This window comes from Fundulus heteroclitus, chromosome 20, assembly GCF_011125445.2.
Source record: "Fundulus heteroclitus isolate FHET01 chromosome 20, MU-UCD_Fhet_4.1, whole genome shotgun sequence".
Classification (NCBI taxonomy): Eukaryota; Metazoa; Chordata; class Actinopteri; order Cyprinodontiformes; family Fundulidae; genus Fundulus; species Fundulus heteroclitus.
Window position 1 is genome coordinate 29,472,310 of NC_046380.1, and position 22,798 is coordinate 29,495,107.

At 40.9% G+C, this 22,798-nt stretch overlaps 1 protein-coding gene, 1 long non-coding RNA gene and 1 other non-coding gene across 8 annotated transcripts in view; 2 read left to right on the forward strand and 1 right to left on the reverse strand.

The window, feature by feature from the left end:
- LOC105931721 (vitamin D3 receptor B) overlaps positions 1–11,745 on the reverse strand; it is a 37,386-nt gene extending 25,641 nt beyond the window's left edge. The window contains exons 1-3 of one of the 5 annotated variants that reach the window (XM_012870514.3): positions 11,621–11,744; positions 11,197–11,304; positions 10,792–10,864 (exon numbers count right to left, since the gene is read on the reverse strand). The gene's annotated coding sequence lies outside the window, so the exon portion shown is untranslated. Of the gene's footprint in view, positions 1–10,791; positions 10,865–11,196 lie in introns of all 5 variants that reach the window. The other 4 variants (XM_036151515.1, XM_021320441.2, XM_036151516.1 and 1 more) reach the window with 4 other exon arrangements.
- A 437-nt stretch (positions 11,746–12,182) lies between these two features.
- Positions 12,183–19,813, forward strand: LOC118567151. 2 transcript variants are annotated; one of them, XR_004933517.1, is made up of 3 exons: positions 12,183–12,486; positions 17,674–17,726; positions 17,836–19,813. It is a non-coding gene; the product is annotated as an uncharacterized LOC118567151 (long non-coding RNA). The 2 variants fall into 2 exon arrangements; XR_004933518.1 differs by lacking the exon at positions 12,183–12,486 and adding an exon at positions 15,399–15,634.
- Positions 19,814–22,698: 2,885 nt separating this feature from the next.
- Positions 22,699–22,770, forward strand: trnaq-uug. The gene has a single exon. It is a non-coding gene; the product is annotated as a tRNA-Gln (tRNA).
- The last annotated feature ends 28 nt before the right edge of the window (positions 22,771–22,798 follow it).

A 22,798-nucleotide genomic window follows, 5' to 3' on the forward strand; every position in this document is an offset into this window, starting at 1 on the left:
TTCAGAGTCCAGATCTCAACCTGACAGAACACCTTTGGGATGGAGTGGAGAATGAGAACCAGGCCTTCTCATCCAACATCAGCGTCTGACCTCATAAATGTGTATCCGGAAGAATGTTCTAGACTTCCTTTAACACACTCAAACACCTTGTGGACAGCCTTCCAAGAAGAGTTGAAGCTGTTATAGCTGCAAAGTGTTGACCAACGTCATGTTGAACCCTATGTATGAAGAATGGGATGTCACCTTAGTTCATATGCGAGTCAAGGCAGGTGAGCAAATACTTTTGGCAGTAGTGTTTATAAGTGAAGTGTTTTCCTCTTTTTGGTTTGCTCAAAAGTCCAGCTGTGGACCCACGTTTTTCCCAACCAAAAGTTAAGTTGATTGGTCTGCACTGGTCAGATAAGCTTTTGCATCTGGCCAAATGAAGCAGGCTACCTGAGGAAAACAACTGGTTCGTTTGTAGCAGACGAAACAACTGAAAGAGCTCGGGTCAAACGTTTTGGGTGTCTTTCCATAAGCTTCTTACAAAGACCTCTGACAAAACTGGTGTAACTGCCTCAGGTTAGTGGGCTGTCGTTTTGGTACACGCCTGTTCATCTCTTCCTCAAGTTTTCTATGGGACTGAGATCCAGGGTTTGTGAAATCCTCTGCAAAACATAAATACATGTTTTTTCCTCAAGTTGCCATCTGTTTTGTGCAACAGTCAAGATGCAGCAGCGTAACGTCCCATAACATGACGGTGCTAATAATGTACTTTACAGCTGGGATGGTTTTCTCAAGCTTTTAAATTCCCCTTTTCCTCCAAATATAATGATGGTCATTATTGTTTAGCCACACGGCAATTTTAGTTTCATCAGATAACAGGACACGTCTTCAAAAATGAAACCCATTGTCCCAGACTAAATTTGCAAACTGCTCTGGTTTCTGATGTTACTTTTGACTTATTTTGACTAGTTCTTCTTTAGGTGGCCTATTAGCCTATTTCTGTACATCTCATAATGGATACTGGTTACCAGTTTCATCCAGCATCTCAACAAGGTTGACTTTTCTTCAACGAAACAAAGTTATCTCTGGGCACAGAATAATGGTTGGACATTCCCGTGGTGTTTAAACTTGAACATGTTTGAACAAATGGATGAAACACCTTCAGGCATCTAGAAATTGTACCAAAGGATGAGCCAGACTGATCGAGGTCCCCAGTTGTCTTCTCGATGTCTTGGCTGATTTCTTTGGATTTTCCCATAAATTCACACAAAGACACAAATGTGTTTAAGGTGCCGCCTTAAAAATAAATCCAGATGGGTGCTTATTTTTTATTCATGTGTGAATTGTAGCAAATCAATCGCAAGCTAATAAAACCACAGCCCTTTAATCTGAACTTCCAGTGTATGTAAACTTCAGTTGCTCAGAAAGTAATAACACATTACAAAATAAACTAATGAAAAATTACAGATGTATTTAAACCTTCCAACATAATATAAAGTTTAAGCTAAATAAAGTGAGAGGATGAAACAATCAACTTGTGATGCTGCATATGCCACAAATTAAAAACTAAATTTGTCATTTTAAATACATTGGAAATTTTCATCAAGCCCATGAATCTGCTTCCCTAACAACTTACACCCAACACTAAATAGTAAATAAATAAATAATTTTGAACAAAAAAGATTTTAAATCAAACACTTTTTTCTATATATAGGTATGCTCCATGGGAAAGTCAAGAAGTCACTTCATAATGTATCGTGATGGAAGAAGGAAAAAAAACTCTTGCAGCACCAGCCATTTCTAAAATACTTTAACCGATTTAAAAGTGATGAAAGGAACAATCTGGAATGCTACAAAGAGAAAGCGAAAATGAAGATGTGTTTCAAGGTCTGGGAAAACCAGCAGCAGTGGGCGAGTGAGCGAGAAATGAGGCCTGTTATAATTATGGAACGAATCCCAAACTGACTGCAGCACGTCGTTTTAACTGGGTGGTGAAAGCTGTAAAGACGCAACCCCAATTCTGGCCGCGTCCTTGGAGGAGAGGATAGGGAGTTTCCTCTTCTTTTACCCCAACAGATTTAACTCTGAAAGAACAAGTGCAACTTTGCATGCCGAGGTCCAGTGACTCATCTTTTCCTAGTTTCGCTTCATGCGGGTACAGCTGAAACGATTTCACAAAATGACACTAACGCCTCACAGGTTTGAAGTGAAGAAATAGCACGCCAACATATTCAGCTTAACAGCGGAAGGCATCATGCTACAATGCTAGAAGTCCAATGTGTTTAAGGGGTGTCCCACAACAATCTGCATAAATGGTAAATGGCTTGTACTTGTATATCGCTTTTAACTAGTCTGGCGACCCCCAAAGCGCTTCACACTACAGTTAGTCATTCACCCATTCACACCCCAACGTTGGTGAGCTATGTAAGTAACCACTGGACCGAACCGGCAACTCGTCAATTGCAGGACAAACTCCCAAACCTCTATGCCACTGTCGCAACACCCAGAAAGCGGCACATTCCCATGTAACAGTGTGAACTTCTCGGGCCATCTGCAGTCCTGTGAGACTAGCTAATTGTGCTAGAACTAATTTTATGACACTTAATGTTTTCTGCTCAGATTTAACTTTGTGCAGTGCTTTGTGAAAGGTTTTCATACCACTATGACTTTTTCACAATGTGTTACATCACAGCAATAAACATGACGGTATCTAACAAAGAACGCAGTCTTTTTATGTTATTTTACAAATAAAGTTCTGAAGTTGCATGTATTTTTATGAAACAAAATCCAATGAAATCAACTGCAATTGGTGAAAGAAAGTCAATATGCATCTTTGAGGTTTGCAAAAAGCCAAGCTGACAAGACCAAACACTTTCGGCCTACATGTAAAGCGCAGTACATTTTAAAAGTTTCCCACATCACTCCGAACATTCCCATCCCTACGGTGAAACGTGGTGGTGACAGAATCATGTTTAGGGTCTGCTTTTCTTTGGCTGAGACAAAACAAGCTGGTGAGAGTTAATAGGAAGCCTCTAATAGAAAAACCTGGCAGAGGCAAGAAAAAAAAAAAAAAAGACTTAAAACTTGTGCAAAGCAGAACAACAACCCTAACTATACAAATACATGCTGCACTTTAAATTTTTATTTGCAAGAGATTTTAAAAATCACGCATCACTTTTTTTCCCAGCTATACCAACTTTGTGTTGGTCTATCATATAAAATCTCAATAAAATATACTGGATTTAGTGGTTGTAGTGTGACAAATGTGTGGGAAATGGTTTAAAGGGCACAAAGCCATTTGTAAGGCACAGTATGTCCTAATAAACTAAGCAGTGCTCATGAAAATGACTGTCTTTTCCACACCGTAATAAGCAAATAAGTGATCCCCTGCTGCTATTATGGCACCAGCTGAGATTTTAAAGCAGAAGTTAGTACCAATGCCGACCGTGGAACACGCCTGGAGCCAAAAGGATTTTCTTTTATCATCATAAGTCAATCACAGATGAAACACAGATGATATTTAAGATGCAAAAATGACTGAGTGCAGCTAATAAGATAGATACGTTTCAACCTAAGTCAATACTAAATGATTCGAAAACCCTATGAGAATCCACACCAACCATCAAACAAACCTAATTAAGCGATGCCATTACAGCCCGGACGTTAAAATGAAATGTGGATGAAGACAGGAAAGACTAACAAAAAGTGGATTGAGGGAAGGAAACAGAAAGCATTTAAAGTCTAAAAAAAACCAACACAAAAAAGAAAGGGGAAAGAGGGAAATAAAATAAAAAAATAAAAAAACCTCTGGCATCACATCCTAAGAATGTCAGCAATGAGCTTACAGACCACATCCCAACACGTTAGAGTGAAATTTAGGATCCCATCCAGACCTATAGCAGCACTGAGAGGAATAGATGGACAACTGAATGAAAGAAAGGGGCCTAAAATGACAATCCAATGAGCATTAATCTACATCACATGATGCAATGCCCACAAATTGTTTTGAAATTGTTGCGTGCAAGCCAAACATTTTCTCGTTTAAAAAAGAGGGGGGAAAAAAACGGACAAACTGGAAGAAAAATCTAAACGTGGAAATGGGGAAAGAAAAAAAAACAAGAACCTGAGAGCGAGAAAACATAAGGCGATGTGTTTTACTGCATACCTTGATCTGGGTCACTACAGTACGGTGGAGACATGAAACAAATCAGATCTGGAATGACCCAGGTTGCAAAGAGAACTGGGCAACAATAGAAACAAATGGCCTTTTGATTCACACACGGTAGCACACAAAAGAGCACAATGCCAGCAAAATGCAAATACAACCAGAAATAGAACAAAATATTAAGAAGCACAAAACAATTCAAAACATGAAGATCAGCGATATTTACAGGTACATCTAAAATAATTAGAATGCCATGAAAAGTTTGATATTTCAGAAAGTGAAACTAATTTTATTAGATAATTTCATTACACAAAAGGAAATGTGTCAAGCCTTCACTACTTGTCATTTTGATGCTTACTTACAGATGATGGTAACCCAAAATATATCAATTTCAAAAATATATTTTAATGTATAAATGTTATGTTATGGCCATATTGTGGCCTTCTTACACTGTACAATTTTAGCAACCATATATATATATATATATATATATATATATATATATATATATATATATATATATATATATATATATATATATATATATACACACACACACATTTGTGTGGCGGCACCAGTCGTACCCTGTGGAGCCTCTCATATCGTAACAGCTCTGTTTAGACACAGGTCATAGCAGCTGTCACACGGTGAGATATTCTTTCTAAATATCTCACACATTTAGATATTGATCAGAGGTTATCTCTGGTCGTAAGATGCTAAAAATGGCCATCCTAGAACCTGTCTCACTTTGTGACGCAAGACTGCAGATGTAGAGCCACGACCAAAGATTTCGCCACGATTTTTCTACAAGGCAAGTGTATTTGTACACTTCAGTGACAGGGACATTCAAAGTGGTGTACATTAACAGAACATAAGAAAACATACAGAGGAAAGCACATAGCAGGGGAATAATATCAGTAGGTCAAGAAAAATTGGACTACAAACTTAATTGTGGATGTACAGATATAAAAATTTGGGCCGATAACGACATCCGATATTATTATTACGGTAATGACTGATGACTGATAGTTACCGATGTGTGTATGTACACACATTTACATATCCTTGATGGTCAAATTTTGTACACTTTTGTGTCAACTGAAAACGATGCTAACTGAATTTCTGAATGTGGGTTATAGTCCAGATTTACACACTGCTTTCAAACGTCTTCTTTCGACACCGTGGAAAAGCGACCACACTGCTGACATTGCATCCCTGCTTCATTTAAAAAAACAATCCTGGCTGTGATGCATCACTGTCACTTTCACATTACCAAACAAAAACTGCATGACCAGCCCCCTCCACTACCCCTCTTGAAACACAGGCACAACAGGCAACTACATGGAAATAAACGTCGCCAAACAATACCGGCCCAGTTTTACTTATCTGACTGATATCGATATGATATCGGCTGATACCAATGTCAGTGCCGATATATGGTGAATCCCTAAACATAATCTAATGAAGCTTCATTGAACTACAAGAGTTTAAATTGAACATTTAAAGACAACTCTAAACATATATGTTTTTAACCTTGATTTAAAAGGAACTTAGGGTTTCAGTACTTTTAGTATTGTGGGAGTTTGTTACACATAAGTGGAGCATAAGTACTAAATGCTGCTTCTCCATGTTTGGTTCTGGTTCTGGGTATGCAGAGTAGACCCGAGTGGTGTGGATGGCTGATACACTGATAAGTCCGTAATGCATCTAGGTGCTAAGCCATTGAGTGATTTATAGACTAACAGAAGTATTTTAAACTCTATTCTCTGAGATACAGGGAGCAAGTGTAAGGACTTTAGAACTGGGGGGATGTGCTCTACTTTCTTAGTCTTAATGAGGATGTGGGACGCAGCGTTCTGGATCAACTGCAGCTGTCTGATCGACATTTTTGGCAGCCCTTCGAAGACATCGTTGCAGTTCTACAGTCCTCGTCTTTCATCTGTGACGGCCAAAAACCGCACAGTGTGTACCGGGCATTACATAATCATATGGAAGACTGCTGACTTGACAGATGTCCAGGAGACACTCATTGAAACCTTCCACAAGACCACCTCCACGGGGTGTTGTATACAAGCATATTCACAGAAAGCAGAGTGAAAGGAGAAAGTGAGATAGAAAAAGGGGCACCATCAAAAGTGATAATCACAGCTTTGACAAAAAAGGGGACATGCCATGTAGAGCGGGCTCGTTGGAAATTAAGAGTCTGAGGAGGCTACTAAGCAATAACACAGCTACTACTTGCCTTAGCATGAGCACAACATCTGACGCCGCAACATCTGGTCGTCTTTATCTGTGAGAGTGAGGCGCATGCGGGTTACAGAGAGAGGCAAAGCTGTGACGTCATTGTTTCAGAAAAGATCCAGCTTGCATGTACACATGGAAACACTAAATCGCCCTTTAAAAGTTATCTGTTCAGGGCGCCGGTTTCAATAATTACCGTCCATGGCCTTCCAAAACGCTACAACTGTGGGGACGCACAGCCTAAACGACAAAATACCTTTGTGAATACACCTAATCTCATTTCCGTGTGGACAGGGCCTTAAAAACACATGCCTACAATGTTGCAACTACTGGACTTCTTCAAGCATCAAACCAAACAGTGTGACAGGTCAGGCTTCATTTTTATAGATTCATAGCTCTGTGCTTCAAGTTGTCAAGACTGCTAGACGACAGAAATTACACAGAGGTAACAGCTGGTGATGCCTTTTATTTCTTATTACCGCCACTCGCTGGACTGGAGGTGTGGAGCAGCTTTCTTTACAACTTCCCCATATGTCTTTGGGCTCATTTAAATGGATTTTCCACATTTCGAAGACACAAAATTTGGGGGTTTTATTTTTATGTAAGCAATATTCATCACAATTACAACAAATAAATGATTGAAATATTTCACTCGATGTGTAATGAATCTATAACAGGTTCCCTTTCTGAAATGAGTGATGAAAAATATAAAACTTTTTCATGATATTCTTAACTGTTTTAGATGCACCTGTAAGTTTAATAGAAATCTACTTTGTACAAATGTCCCTAAAAAATGCACAAAGGACAGTTGTTCAAGGAGGACAGACAAAAACAGACTGTGCGAGCCAAACAACGGCGTACACAAAACAAGTCTGTAATGCAGTTAAACAACTGGCTGAGCAGACTAGTCCAGTCCTGTCTCCTCACTACCCTTTCCTTCTCCCTCCTGCAGCCTCCGCCGCTCTATCTCATGCTCTTTTCCTACGATCACAGGGAGCATGTTACAGCAGCAGTAATAGCACATGACAAGGTGACCTGTGCCCCACACAGGATGGGCTAAACTGGGGTGGAAGGCGTGGGGGATCTCATCATGTCCCGTGTCCAGCCCTATGGTCTCCGCATGCCCCCTCCCCAACCCCCACAATGTTCAAACACCCGGGCTCCACTGCTGACCAGCAAGGGGAGAGGGAAGGCAGTAACGACAGGCAGCCCCCTTTATGCTGGGCCCCTTGCTGGACTCTGGAGAGGAGAAAGAGACAAGGCAGGGAGAGGCCCGTTCAAATACACACACACACACACACACTCACCAAAAAGTCCCTTTTATGTCAATGTCGAATATGACAAAGAACGCACATTTTATAGCAGGCCGAGTTCCACACACAGACGTGGACATGTGGCAGGTGGGTGCAAAAGCACTTAGTCCAAAAGTTATGTAACCCTCCATAACGTGATGTCTCTTGTTCAGTGCAAATTCTTCAGGGAGAGTAATATATATATATATATATATATATATATATATATATATATATATATATATATATATATATATATATATATATATATATATATATATATATATATATATATATAGCCTGCTTGATTTGTTCTGATCAGAAGCTTTCAACCACAGGAGGTCATTGAAAACTTAAAGACATTATTGAGAACTTAACACGTCGTTAGTTTCAAAGGGAGCTGAACGAACGTGGAAAGCTGCACACACATGCACTTAAGCAGATTAAAGACGGTCTTCACAGTTTGGTTAAGTAGTGTCATACTCTCTATACGGTCACATGCAGAAGGAAGCAACCAATTACAGTAGCCACGAAAAAAAAGGAGGAGGCAATTGGAGGAGGAGTCTTAGGTGGTTGTACCATCTCCAATGGCACAGTGCTTCGTAAACAACCTGTTATAACTTGATTCAAAAGTACAGGGTCACATGTTATGAAATCTGAGTAAAGGTCTACCTCAGTTCAATGAAATGAACTGATTTGTACCTCATCGACCATCTGTTCTGATGGCTACCCTACTTTTAACCAACTCTTTGCTAATGTCACCTTACATCCACAACCTTTGTAATACATTTATAATATTTTACAATATATTGATAAAATATCGCATTATCCAACAGTGACTTAAATGTTTGAATAGGAAAAACAATGCTCCCTAAATCAGGGGACCAGCTGATAAATTGCCTTCTTGAAACCTGACAAAATCTAAAAAAAAAAAAAAAATTAAATGAGCAGAGAAACATCCTCCTTCAAAATTTGATTTCTAAGTAGCGAGCATCTAAGAGTGGACAGTGGGGTTTTCAGCGTCTCAAATAAAAAAGCGTCTCGGTTCGCGGCAGACATTGATTATTCATCACAATGAACAGTGGAAGAATTCTCCGTGCCTGATAAAGTGATCGCGGACAGCAAAGTATGTCAAGTGTCACTGTGACAATCACTACCTTCTCAACCAACTCTAGGTTTGCAAGCAGTCATAACAGAGAACACATTCATACAAAACGTAGTAACAGTTAATGGCTACATGACGTGAACATGCAAAACCATAAATCTATAAAATGCCCGTTTTGATTTGGGCTAAAAAAAGAAAGAAAATAAGCTTCTTATTTAAATGGATTTGACTAGTAAGTCTGGAAATTATGTTAACAATAAAGCCTTTGTCCATTATTTTCAGGGAGTGACACTACTTAACCTGGAACATACTGTATTTATACAACTGACATTAATGGTCACACTGCAGGAGGGCGTTGTTTATAAGAAACAAAAGCGCCACTCTGAAGTCAAACGACTCCACAGATTACAACACACAATTACAAATATAATAACAGTAATTGTACATTTAATAATTATAATTTTGCTGATAAGTCTTTTTGCTTGTTTTTCTTGAGTATGCCCCATTTATGGTTTCAATGCCCTTCTAGCGTGTTTAATTTCCCTTTATAATCTGTGATATTATTTGTGAACATTATTTTTAAACCTGCATCGGAGTTTTAAAAAAATCATAGGTTCTTATAAAGTTCATCTAACGCCTTAGAGTGGTACAAATACCACTAGTATTTGGGTTGCCTTTAGTAGTAATTAGAAGAATTGTTATTGATATTTACTGAGTACATATGACTAAATCTAGTGCTTAAAAGTAACAACAACCAAGCAGATGAGCTGCTGAAGCACACTGACCTTTGCTTTAGAAAACTTACTCAAAAGAGAAGACAAAAGAGTAAACTTCAAGAGCTCTAAGCATGACTGTACGAGGATGGCCGGATGATAGCTACCCAGCAATAAATGATGGTTGCAACATGTAGGGGGGGTTCTACTTACCTTTGAAGTTGCAACTTGGATGTGGGAACAACATCACTTCCTTGATTGCTTTAAGTCCCAAGTTTAACAATCAGTGTTTGATGTTGGTGAGTCTGAGTCACAGATTTCCACAGTGTAAACACAGGGACGTACATTTGTCCAGAAATTGTGAATTTTCTTTTAAACGCATTTGTCCTAAACTTTTAACCTACACAAGTGATGTCGGTTTTACTTGAAAGTGCTTTGTATTGCTCTTTCATGTTTTGACACACGACTCTATTGAACGTTTTGGTAACATCTGATAGTTGGTGGCAGTACTGTACTGGACGTGACTTTACCGTTTCCTCTACCCTTTAAAATAACTTTGGCTGTGATTTGCCCCACGTTTAGCCCAACGGGGAGTCTTTGGTCGCTTACATTTTACTTCTTAACCATTTTACACTATTAAAATTTTGGTACCAGACTGTGAGGGCTCAAAAACGGAGCTCTGTAATTTGACAAGGCCATTACCCAACCCCTGCTTGCTTTGAAAACTGAAACATTTGAAGTAGCCTTCTGCTTGAAGTCGATTGTAAGGAAATGTGGTTATAGGACTCAAATAGTTAAAATCTACCAGCAGGAGGTCGAGTAGAGTTTTGTGGGTTTCATTGAGTCATCTCTGCCATATGGCTGAAACACTGGGTCAGAACCAAAACAAATAAAAATACAATTGATACAAACGTTCTAAATAATGTACTACTGAATTTAATAACACAGGCGATTTAAGCACATCACAATCAACTCCATGATTCCTGTTAATCATAAACCACAACAAGAAATGTACGAACATATAATGGTTTAAGTAAAGTGGGTGCGAAATGGGCAAAACGGCAATGCGTAGCTAAGAAATCGAGGTTTGCATCGGTGCGGGTTTTAATCTTATTTAGCTCGTTTGTGTTGTTGTTTTTTTCTTAAAGCGTGCGTGCGTCGCTATACCTCCAGCCTGCAGTGTACGAAAACTCCAGCATTTAAACCAGACTGCCAACACGTAAATTAACAGTGCCGCAGCTTTACAGCCCACAAGTGCATTCTAGTGAGAGGAGAAAGAAAACGTCTCACCTGAGGTTTTAACATGTCCTCGTACAGATTGTAAAACTCGAAACCTCTCTTCCGTTTTCCCGGGTTGTTAATCCTGTTCGGCACAAAAGCAAAAAAAAAAAAAAAAAAAAAAATGGTATGTCGCAAGTCACCGACTGAGCCTTTACCCTCGGACCTGACCTGCAGTTGCTCTGTTTATGTAACACTGAACTATTTTCAACAGTAACATACACACTCTGAAGTGATCTTACGGCGGTCAGGGAACTGCGTGGGTAAACACGCCGATTAAGACAAAAAAAAAAAAAAAAAAACAACGCCGTGTCTCAGATGGTCATCGTAAGCTTTGGTAACAACTAGAAAAAAAATAAATCACAATAATGCAAAACCTCGACTTGAGCATTCCTTCGGTGCCTGCGAGTTTCATACCTCAGCTCAACTTTTCCCCATGTAGATCGAGCAGCTTTTTAATCCTCTTTAGTTGTGGTTCGCCGTCTTCGTGCTCTTGCAGCGCGTGTCCTCCTTCATATTGTGCAACTTACAAAAACAAAAAATAAAAAGGAAAATACGACCAGAGACGGTACACTTCGAGAAATGCAAGAAACACTTCGGGGAGAAAACGTCAAACTCGTACGCCCTTCCAGACGCTGGCACACGCACACACACGGATATACGCACACACGGGGTGGGTTGTAGTAGCTAGCATTAGCGTGGCTAGCTGCCTGCTTTAACCCTCAACGCGGCTGAGACTTCGGTCGCGTAATTAGCCGCTGTCTGCGCGCGACTCGCCAACTCCCCACGGGAAAAAAAACTCGGCTAACGGGTAGCTAATACACATAAATCGTGAGCACACCTGCAGCAGTGCGACAAGAAATAGGCTAATCCTCCTTCTTCGGGACCCAAATAGATGGCCATTACTTTTTGTTATGCACCGCCCCTCCTCCTTTGGCTCTCTACGGGGGAAAAAGGGATTTCCCCCCTCGGCGCCTACGATAGCCAATCGCAGCCCGGCTTGGTGTGAGTCCTGTTGTTTGATTGGTGGCGTGGCTTGTCGAGCCTCTCCCTGATTGGTTGGATCCGGTGCTCGTTGCGCGAGGTGCCGCCCCGTCAAACAGGGGTGTGTCTTTACGTCAGAGGTAACGAAGAGGTAAACAACTTTGACCGCGTGAGGTTTAAAGCAACATGGTTACACCGCTGATCTCTGAATCAGCGGCAGACCCGAAAGGCGGATCACCGCGCTCACCCTGACTGCGGCACTCGCGTCTCCACGGGCTGGAATAAATCGCCTCGCTCAGGCGTTGTTCATTCAGCTGCAGCAGAGCCGAGTGCCTTTGTTTGTATTTGCCTCAGTTGTGCAATTTCACAGAGCCCCAATGCAACTGCAATCGACATCACACGGTCGAAACTTTAAAACCACGGGTGCCGACGTTGACACGTCTCGGTTCACGCGTTATAAAAAGTGATATTTTTGACAGTCTCGGACGTGTGCAGCGAGGCGTGCACATTGTAGGGGTGTGTCTTTTCTGCAGTACGGTGGTAGGCTGGAGCCAGGCGATGCAGGCGCATGGCTATGCTGCTACGCATTTGCATTACATGAGAAAGGGCTGCGTCGCCCACATTTAGGAGTAGACTAATCCGTTTTCTCGCCTGTCCATGCGGTTTGGTCATCCACTGCTTTATGCGCACCCGGGATCTCGGATAGATGGCTTAAATTGAGGCGTAAGTTTTGTGTTTGTGTGGGCGGCCGTGTGTAGGCATGTGAGACGTTGGAATGAAGCAATCAAGATTAAACGAGGGCGTCGCTGCCATTGTCTTTGTGTGTGTTTCAAATACAGCAAACTCTACAAACCGAATGCATAATCAGATATGTACATATAACTTTATATTTAGGTATTGCACATGTACTAATTATTTGAGTAAAGCATGTTTTGCAAATTAGTCAGTGACACTGTCAAAAAAGAAAGAGGCATTGTCTAGTTGTGTGAGAAATTTAGGACACTGATTGCAGTATGTTTGTACATATTTGGACACGTTGATGTTTATCATCAGTTTAAACACTGCAAATTAAAATAGGACATTCATTTTTTCCAGTTTTTTTTTCTGCATATTTGTAATAAATGGTTAAAATTTCCAACCATTGCAAAGGACTAAATCATTACTCAGAAAAATTTTAGTCATTTAATTTGGTGTGCTTAGACTGAAACCATGCTATTGAAAGAGCTGAAGGGGTAAGGGGCCACAATACTCAGAGGGGACATATATTTTCCTCCAACATCCTTACACACTCACAATCCATGGTTTTGGTATAAGGTTTACATTTCACCAGCCACATCATGTTCAAGCACTGGAATGTAATTTAAAAAAAAATGTTTACACAGTAAAAACTCATTACCGTTTTATATGCATTTTACCGTCCATAGACAAATCAACCACAAACGCACATCGCATGTGAGAAAATCCAGCGTTTTTATTAATTCTTTTAAAACCTTTTTACTTTTTCAGAAATGTCATCTCTCTCTCTCAAACATACACAACGTTTAATGTGGGAGACCAGTAAGCATTTTTTTCTCTCTTCGGTTTTCTATTCCTCTTCAAAACTCTCTTGATCTGATACGGCAAGTTGGCCAAGTCATCAACATAAAAAATCTTTGCAAAGGAAAAGAAAAGAGCCTCTTCTTGGAAAAAGGTGATGAGGGGAGCCAAGTTCTTGGATTCCCTTGAAGAAACATCTCTGGAGTTCACCAGTCATTCAACCAAGAACCAAATAGGAGGCATGTATTTAAAAAAAAGATCTGTGTTGTTTTCATAAATTTTACGCTAATCTGTTGATGTGGTCAGTATGTAATCACATGGCTGCCCTCTTCATCTTAAGCTGCCTTCGCTCAGACCTTTCAAAACTTAGATCACATCTTACTATGATCCAAGTTACCATTTTGTGTTGCCTCCTTGCAAACATGGCATTTCGGTGGCGCTCTGTTTTGGAGTTCCGTTTAAAGCCACTTTGCACAAAACCTTCCTCCAGTTGGAACAGCCAGTTTTCAGAATGCAGGGGAGAAATGGCGACAAGCATAACCAAATACAGTCTCTGCTGATGGAGTTCTCCAATCATGTGTCATCTCTGTACCATGACTCAGTGAATCCCCTTATGTGGTCGCCATGTTGCATCATGGGGAAAACCTCAAGGACAGGCTGCACAAGACACAATCAGCACTTTTATAAATCCATCAGGAGTGTGAGAATAGGCACATTAATAGTTTTAAAAAATATATATACAGAGAATTGTTCACCGCTGAGCATGCATAATTTGATGTAGTGTTGCATTCGGCGCACATATCGCCCAGTGCAGTCACGTGGAATCATGCTTACAAAATTCAAAATCTCTGAGTTTCTGATATGAGTTGCTATTCACACCAAGTCTCGGAAGCCCAAGCTCGTCTTTATGTGTTGCAACGATGCAAATACTGTGCAAATACTATACCCTTTGAGTCACAGCTTGTGCCTTTTCTGCTGTTGCATCCTCCTTTCTCCTCAACACCAAGTACCATGCTAGTTTTTTTCTTTGACAGCATTTCAAAACCATTTTGAATTTAGACTATTGTTTGAAGAACCCACACCATCTTTCAGTCATTTAGTATCCAGCCTATATGCACAATTTGGAGGTGTGTGCACTTAATCTTTTAAGTATATTTCTCGTGATATCAAGATGATACTGAAATGCATATACAAAGGGCCTGACCATGTTGTAGTTTTTGAACATTTCTTTTGCTGAGAGCTCATTTTCTCGTGATATCCAGAGCATACTGATATGCATGTGCAAATTGCCTGACCATGTTGCAGTGTTTGAACATTTGTTGAGTGTGGATTGTTCTTTTCAGCTACTTGATTAGATCCTTTTTTGCAGTGCCAGGATGCAATGGTCACAGAAGCCAAAAGCATGAGGATAAATTACCTTAAGCACTGCCAGCTGGCCGTGGGCGTAATCAGGGTGTAGTTTTGGAAAGAGGCCAGGGTGGCCAAAGCTCATTCAGATTCACGAACGACCTAGCCACAGTGCGACTTGGACACGTCCTGAATAAACTGCCACTGTATCTACCAGACTTTTGTATTCAGGGCCCTTGTTAATGATCCATCATGATCTCACCACTCTTTGTGCCCACTCAAAACAGATCGCTCACACAATGTGGAGGGCACCGCATTGTTGATGCAAACCAGAAGACCCCTCCAAGAACTTGAGAAGAGGATCTTCGATCTGTGTAATGTTGTAAAGGCACAGAGTTCTTCCCTCGAGGTTTCCTAAATTTTTAAAAAGTGTCACCGATCATGTAAAAACCAAAACTTCAAACTCCTTTAACTGTGTTATAGCGGCTTAATGATCCAATCCACAATGCTGTTATGTACAAAGACAGTTCTTCAATAAGACGCTTTACCCAGAAAAAACTTTTAAGGCTACCTGCTGATTTGAGATTACTTTATCAAAATAAAAAAAATAAAAACACCCCCCCCCCACACACACACACACACACACACATACACATGCGCGTGCACATTTTATAAGACCCACACTGTGCATTGACATACAGCTTTTCATTTTTTTTTTTTTTACCTGACCCGTATGTGTTTCGGTGCAGTAAAAAGCAAAGCTAGCTTCACCAACCATGCCTCTCTGCACATTCTCTTTCCCCTTTTACAATATAACAGGGCTTCCATGTGTGTGGTAGTAAGGTCAGCGGAGGGGCCCTCAGGAGGTGAAGGTCAGATGTGCGTCTAAAGTGTAAACACCATAAAGACCCCAGATAAGGAGGGGAGGGAGACATACGAGGGAGGCCAGTCCAAACCATGCACGCCCAAAAGAGCACAAAAACATGAGGTGAATAGAATACAGAGTAAACGTGGTGACTTTCTGTATATGCTTTAATGCTGGGTGTTTTGAAAGACTAAAATTTCATACAAACTAATGTTATTACCGCTTATCACTTTGTTACTACAAAATTACCAAGAAATGTGGAGAAGAAAACACCAGTGTATTACTACGATACCTAATTATGTATTTAACTTATGTATTATAGTTCAATAAAAGCTTGAGCTGCAGTCAGTTTATTGCATTAGAACACATAAACAAGCTATCTTAACTCATCAGAGGTGTAGCATCCCTCTGTTGATCTTTGCAGTGCAATCTGCAGGAGCTGCAGCGTAATCGCCTCGTCTGTTCTGCCCTCCAAATCCCCTGCTAGCGGAGCTTTTCCTCCAAAACGGCAAGAATTTTTACAGCTGACATTCCCTCACTATTTTAGTCCATTCCACATTAGACAGTTATGCGTTTTGTGCCCGTCGGTTGGACCAAAGAGTACAGACCACTCAACAATTAGCCTCACACCATAAACCCCAAGGACACGTGCAAAGTTCACTGTCAGCTACAGACCTGTTTACGCCAACTTTACATTCATTCTGCACCTCAGAAGTTGCGTGGGCCAAGGCTGCCAGCACCTCCAGCATGTGTCAGATGCATTTTTTTTTTTTTTACTGTTCATTCAGAGCAGAAACTAATAGTAAAGTGTGTGAGTGTCAGGCTCATGTTTGTGGGGAGTCGATTCTTGTCCTGTGGCTTGGCCAGTGTCCAAGTCTGGCACCAGCTCTGGATCAAGCCGTTCTGCAAACGGGGGTGGGGTGGGGGGGGTTATTTGGCTCCATAGCACGCATGTCAGACATGCATCCTGGCCCAGCCATTTTGTGTCCTCAGATGCTCCAGTTCTTCACAGTGGGCTGGCCTGTTCTTTGGAAACCAAGAGAGTGGAAATCGTAAATCAGAAACGACTCACCCCCTTAAAGTATGGCGGTCGGTATTTGTGGCAATGGCACGGAGACATAAATAACTGACACGGTAACGAAGCTCGGGGAGAAAATACAATCTACTGACAGCCAGATTTAACCGTATGTTTTTACTGTGGTGCAAAATAACAGTACAGGACTCATAAACATCAACTGAGAACATGTGTTGGTTTGTATGTTAAAATCTCCATCATGAGATTTAAGTTTGAAATACGGTGGTTTTATGAGATTACAGTAAATGTTTTTTTTTTATGATAAGAAGTGTTGCATGCGCAATGCCTGACAAAAAATATTCACACCCTCTTAAACCTGTCCCACATTTTCTCACGTTACAACCACAAAGGTCAATAAAATGCGCCCAACACACAGTAATGCATCATTGCAAGTAAAGAGGAAATGAAAAGGAAGAAGCTCAAAACTGTGGTTTGCATGTGGGTTCAGCCATCTTCACTCTGGCTCTCCTTGTCTGCACCCGTGTAGAATGTAAACGTGACTGGCTAGACAACATTAGTGAACAAGCAGCCTCATGAAGATGAGGGGAGAAGGTTAAGGAGAAGCTAAAAGCTTTGGAAGGTTACAAAACAATATCCTAAGCTTTCAACATCGTATCAAACTATTACAAGCCCACGAGGACAGAGCTGTATACCTACAGGGCAAGGCATGTGTTATTTCATTTTTTTCCCCCAATCTTGATGTGCCAACCTGGCCCGGGCATACTCCAAAAAAAAAAAAAAACAGTTGCTGTTATAAAGCGCTTGCATTTTCCATCCACCTTCCCAGTTATGCTCTCCTTTCTGTTTGTTCTATCACATAAAACTCCAAAATTTCAATTACAGTTTGTGACTGGCTGCAATGTGATAAAATGTGGACAAGTTCAAGGGGTCTTTTGCACGACTCTGTATGAGTGCTGTGCAAAGAAGTGTTTCTCCAACCAAACAGGAAAGCAATAAAAGCTGAGATGGGCAGCTTTGGGGTGGTCCGAAGACAATTAGCCACCCCCAGTAGTACAGCTGCGACTCATGTGTATCTGCTTTTCCTAGAAATAAAGTTAACGTGCTTTAAAAAAAATTTTCCCTCCAGAATCCAGGGCTTTGAGGAACATCCAACTCTTTAATCACCAATGAGCATCTTTGGTAAGGTTTGGAGAGCATGTGCTGATTAGCTGGGAAACCTCTTAATGGACTCTCTGCCTTCTCTGTTTGGTGACGTAACATGAATGTATGGTATGCCTATGAAACTCAGGATATCCTGCTTGAGGGACAGCCACCCTGTTCCACTTACATCTGTCATCATGAGATGCCTTAGGCGGCTGGCCAAGACCCACACAGACTCACATCCCCTGGGTAATCTGCACTTTGTATTGAGCATTAAATCACTATCAATATAACTCTCTCTCTCTCTCTGGCTCAGAATGTTGTAGGTTGACCACAGAGCATCAATGAATCCCCTTCACCCTCAGGAACCATCTCAGCGCCACTGTCTGCAACTCAACCCTGGATTTGCTGATGAGCAGGTCAGTGCTGGTAAAGATTAGCGCCTTCTCCTCTCTTACTGTAAAGCATGCCAGTGCTCACTGGTCTCACCTTAGACTATTACACAGCAGAATGCCAATCTCTGAAAATGCCACTGCAGCAATAGGGGTGCTAAGAAGAACGGAAATTAGAGTGTGCGGTGCAAAACATAAAAACTTAGTGCAGAGTATAAATCTCAATATAAATCCATCTGTTTTTGTAATGACTTCAGAGGCCTGTTAGAGAATATTAATGAGCAAAGGGCTCCAAACAAACAAAATAGATCCCACCCCCCTGGAAGTTCAGGGACAAAGTGGTGGAGAAGTTTAAAGGAGGGTTAGGGCTATTCATGCTGTCACCTCATGAAGGGAGGAGTGAGACACAACTGCAAACTGCCCAAAACGTGGCACACAAACTAAACTGATCAGCCGGGGAAGGAGAGCGTTCATCAAAGAAGAAGCCAAGAGACACACGGCAACTGTGGGAGCTCCAGAGGGCCTCGGCTCAGGTGGGAGTATCAGTCTACAAGCCGTTTATTAGCTGTCCACTCCCCAAATTAGGTTTTTCAGGGATAGTGGGAAGAAGAAGAAAACCCACTGGAAGTTTGGCTAAAGACTGCCACAAGCCATTTAGGGACACCCTAAACTAGTCAAATGATATGCTGTGTAAACATGCAAAATGCTACGTGTGCTGGAAAGCAAACACTACACATCACCATTCCTGTGTGAAACATCTCCACATCTTCCAAATCCTAGAATCCTTAGAAGCAAAATACTTAAGACTGGAGAGGATGTTCACTTTCTGCCCCGACATACGGCCAGAGCTATAACGGAACGGTGTATTAATAACCATGCACACGTGTTACCATGGACTAGCCAAAGTCCAGACCTAGATCCAACTGATCCAACTAGATCAACATTTGAAATTCTTCATCCAATCTGACCTAAGCTTGAGACATATGAAAAACATGTATAGGCAAACAATTCAGCCGCCAGATGAGGTATGAATACTTTCTGAAGGGCCTGTCTCTTTCAGGAGCATCCTGATTTAGGAAACTTTTTTTTTCTTAATCCAGATGAAACGATATTTTACGCACCTTCAAAACCCATGAACCCGGACATTGATCCACCTCTGACCCTTTGTCATGTATGCATGCAGAAACGGTTCTCGGGCCTGCACAGAAACTTTCTGATGACAGGACGAAGCAAAAGGGGATGACAGTGGGATACAGGAAATAACAAGGTCGAGGAGGAAGCGCTCGGATCGATCTGATGGAAGTGGAGAGAGTCAGCAGTTTTGAGTCCCCTCGGATCAATATTAGTCGGTGATGTAAACATGGAGACTGACCATGGCTATAAACATGCCCATAGTCCTCCACATGTGCAGCACTGAGAGCTGCAGCTCCTGGGTCAAATATATGTGGTGTGATGCACAGCTCTGCTCTGCAAATCTATGCAGCAGGGTGATGTAAACAGCACAGGTTCTCAAAGGAAGTAAACAGCCAATGCAGGGGAGGGGGGGTTTACCAAGAGAGACGCTCATGGAGCTCCCAACACACCCTGGCCACAACCCTGGCAATCCTGAGAGCTTTGGAAAACATTACAGGTAAGAATTTCCAGTGGTTTCAGGACAGCATCGGTGCTCCACTCGTGCCTTTTCCTGTCTACGCAAAACACAATATCGTAGCAGTTGTTTGTGTGTGTGTGTGTGTGTGTCACACAACCAAATGCACTCAGCTGCAGCAGAGCCGAGTGTACGTAGAAGTCAGGAGGTTTGCTCCAAACGATTTTCTCTTTCTGGTCTTCACAACCGCTAAAAATCTATCAAGGCACTCGTGACAAACAAGGGCCTTACATAGATTGTTGAAGTTCCTCTCATTCTTTAGCATTAAATGGATTCTTTTGGGCTAAACCTGGAAGATCAATGGCTAGTTGCCTTAAATTCCTAATAACAACCACAATAAAGCTACTTTTAAAGCTGTTTTTGATACAGGCCTTTAGACTTTGCAAAGAAACAAAATGGAAAGGACACCATTTCTCGGTTTTAGCAAAGCATTAAAAATGTCGCAGGAAATCCAAGATCCTTTCCGAGGAGTTTTTGGTCTCTGCAAAATGGAAATTTTACTGCTCACAAGGCATTCCATTATAGTGTCTCTAGCTCCCCCTACAGGATGCATTGGGGAAATACATAAATACTCATCACCCACTACCCCATTTTTACAGGGCTGGTGCATTAAAAACAAAACAAAAAGCCCTACAGAATATTTTATGCCTTTTCAAACTAATGACGGTCTGTCAGTAAAATGTTTACCAACAGGCCGCAAATTGTTATTCTAGATTGCTGTTTCCAAGCAACTAAAGATTTAAAAGAAAGGTAAAGGTCAATAAATATTCAATACACATTTTGCAAGACGGTGGGAAGATCAAGCAGAAAGTTATTTTTGGCTAGTACATTTTACACTTCAAATGAACTCAATGAACTGCAGCACTGCTGCTCCTTTTCAGAAATGAGCTGTGTTTGTATATAATATTTGTCTGACACTGCACAAGAAAAAAGTTCTGCCCTGACTGTTTCAAAGACAATTACTGAGTCCAGAACAATGTTAATTTGTTCCTTCAGCTGAGGGTTGAGGGAACACATTTCTCTGTTTTTGCAGAGTATGCACAGCCTTTATGATAGGTGAGTATCAACAAGTTTCCAACAGTCTGGAAAAGTCTGGTATTGGATTTGAGTATTTACAAGGTGAAATTAAGTATGAAAACATAAAATACCAAGGGAAAGTAACTTTACTTTTACTCTTTAATCCCCTTGCTGTTGTCTAAAAGTGAATCATCCAATTTTCCCTATACCCATCCATTCATATTGGTGTTCAATGTGGGTTCTGTAATTAAATCCTGATAATTTTAGAGATTTAAAGGTGCATCGTTCAGAAGTTTTTTCTAATGGTCTGTAGGATAGATTACAAAATTTATCAAATAAATTGTCCTGTAAAAGTGGCTTATTGGGACTAGAGATACCTGAAGGACTGAGAACTGTGGACATATATATTTCGGATCTAAAAATGTTTACTTTAATTTCAGCTAGTATGTTAGTTCATCAAGTTGATCTATCTTGTTTTTTTTAACTGTACTTCCTGTTTTTCTGTTAAGCACTATGAATTACAATGTGTATAAATATAAGCAGACAAATAAACTCACCTTGCCCTAAAATAAGACCCTTCCAATTTGTGTTAGTTTTTTTTTTTTATATGGTCAGTTTTTTTATATGGTCACTTTAACATATAACTATGGTTTAGCATAAATTATATTGTGGCTCTGGATGTAACTTGAGGATGAATGTCTTGTTGGAGGTTGGACCTTGTTGGAGGTTAGACCTCCACTCAAGTCTCCTTACAGAGTTAACTCTTTGTATTTAGCTCCACCCATCAACTCTGTTCAGCTTCCCTGTCACTAATGAGGAAGATCACTATGAGGGTGGCATGTCAAGGGTGGTGTGCGCAGTTATTTTTCTGCATGCCTAGTATTTTCCTGCAAACAATTTTAAATGTCCTCATATTTGCTGTGTCCCCTATACAACTGTGTGCTTTCAACAAGGACTTTCTTCATGGCCCTCTTCAACAAAGACCAGATTTGTGAAGTGCATGTCCAATATTTGTCTTGTTGACATCTGACCTGTGGATCTCCATAGCTCTGCTAGGGTTATCACGGGCCTCTTGGCTACTTGTCTGATAGAATGAACAGTGATAAGTAAAATGCCTCCCGTTTGGATATGGTATTTTTCAATCTAACCTTGATTTAAACGTCTCTACATCCACAATATTCCTTCAATCCTCACTGGTGAGGTCGTTGGCCCTTATGATGTTGTGTCCAATCACTGATGTTTGCTATCAAACCTCTGAGACCTTCACAGCTGGACGGGCGCCTGAGATTATACTACACACAGGTGGACTAAATCCTGCATTTTTGGTAAACTCACTTTTCAGATGTTTTTATTGCAATAAAATGTTGAAAACCCACAGTGTATCGTTTTCCTTACACTTCACTGTTATTTGATAGGTCGTGTTACTACATAAAATACATAAAACTTTGCGGTTTTAACGTGACATAATCTGAAAATGTGTGACTACTTCATCGAAGGAACTATTAACACCACGAATACAAGTTTCCCATAAATCCTACTTTTATTTTGAAAACCTCGCTTTTATTTTGTTAAACACAACAGAAACCAGAAACGGGCAACGACATTTAAATCAATCCAAATGACGTGTTTGCGACCTACTTAGCACCACGGCTCTTTAGTGTTTCATTAATTAAATCCACAATAGTCTTCAGACAAAAAACCTGAACCTGTTTGTGCGTAAGCAGACATCTTCAGGCTACGCTCACCGGAACGCGCTTTCACATAACAGCGAGTCTTTGTTAAGTGAGGCGTTAGCCAAGGTAGCTTAAGTGACTTAATGGGTAATCAAAAAATTGAGTTTCCGATGTGTTCACTGATATACTATGTCTTTCTTCTTAGAAAAACACACAGCGAAGTAACCCAAAAGCCGAACTGTGGGTTTATGTAGGAACATGGAGCGTCTGCGCACGCAGTCGGTCCCATGGTGTAATGGTTAGCACTCTGGACTTTGAATCCAGCGATCCGAGTTCAAATCTCGGTGGGACCTCGTCCTTTTTATTCCCGACAAAAATAAA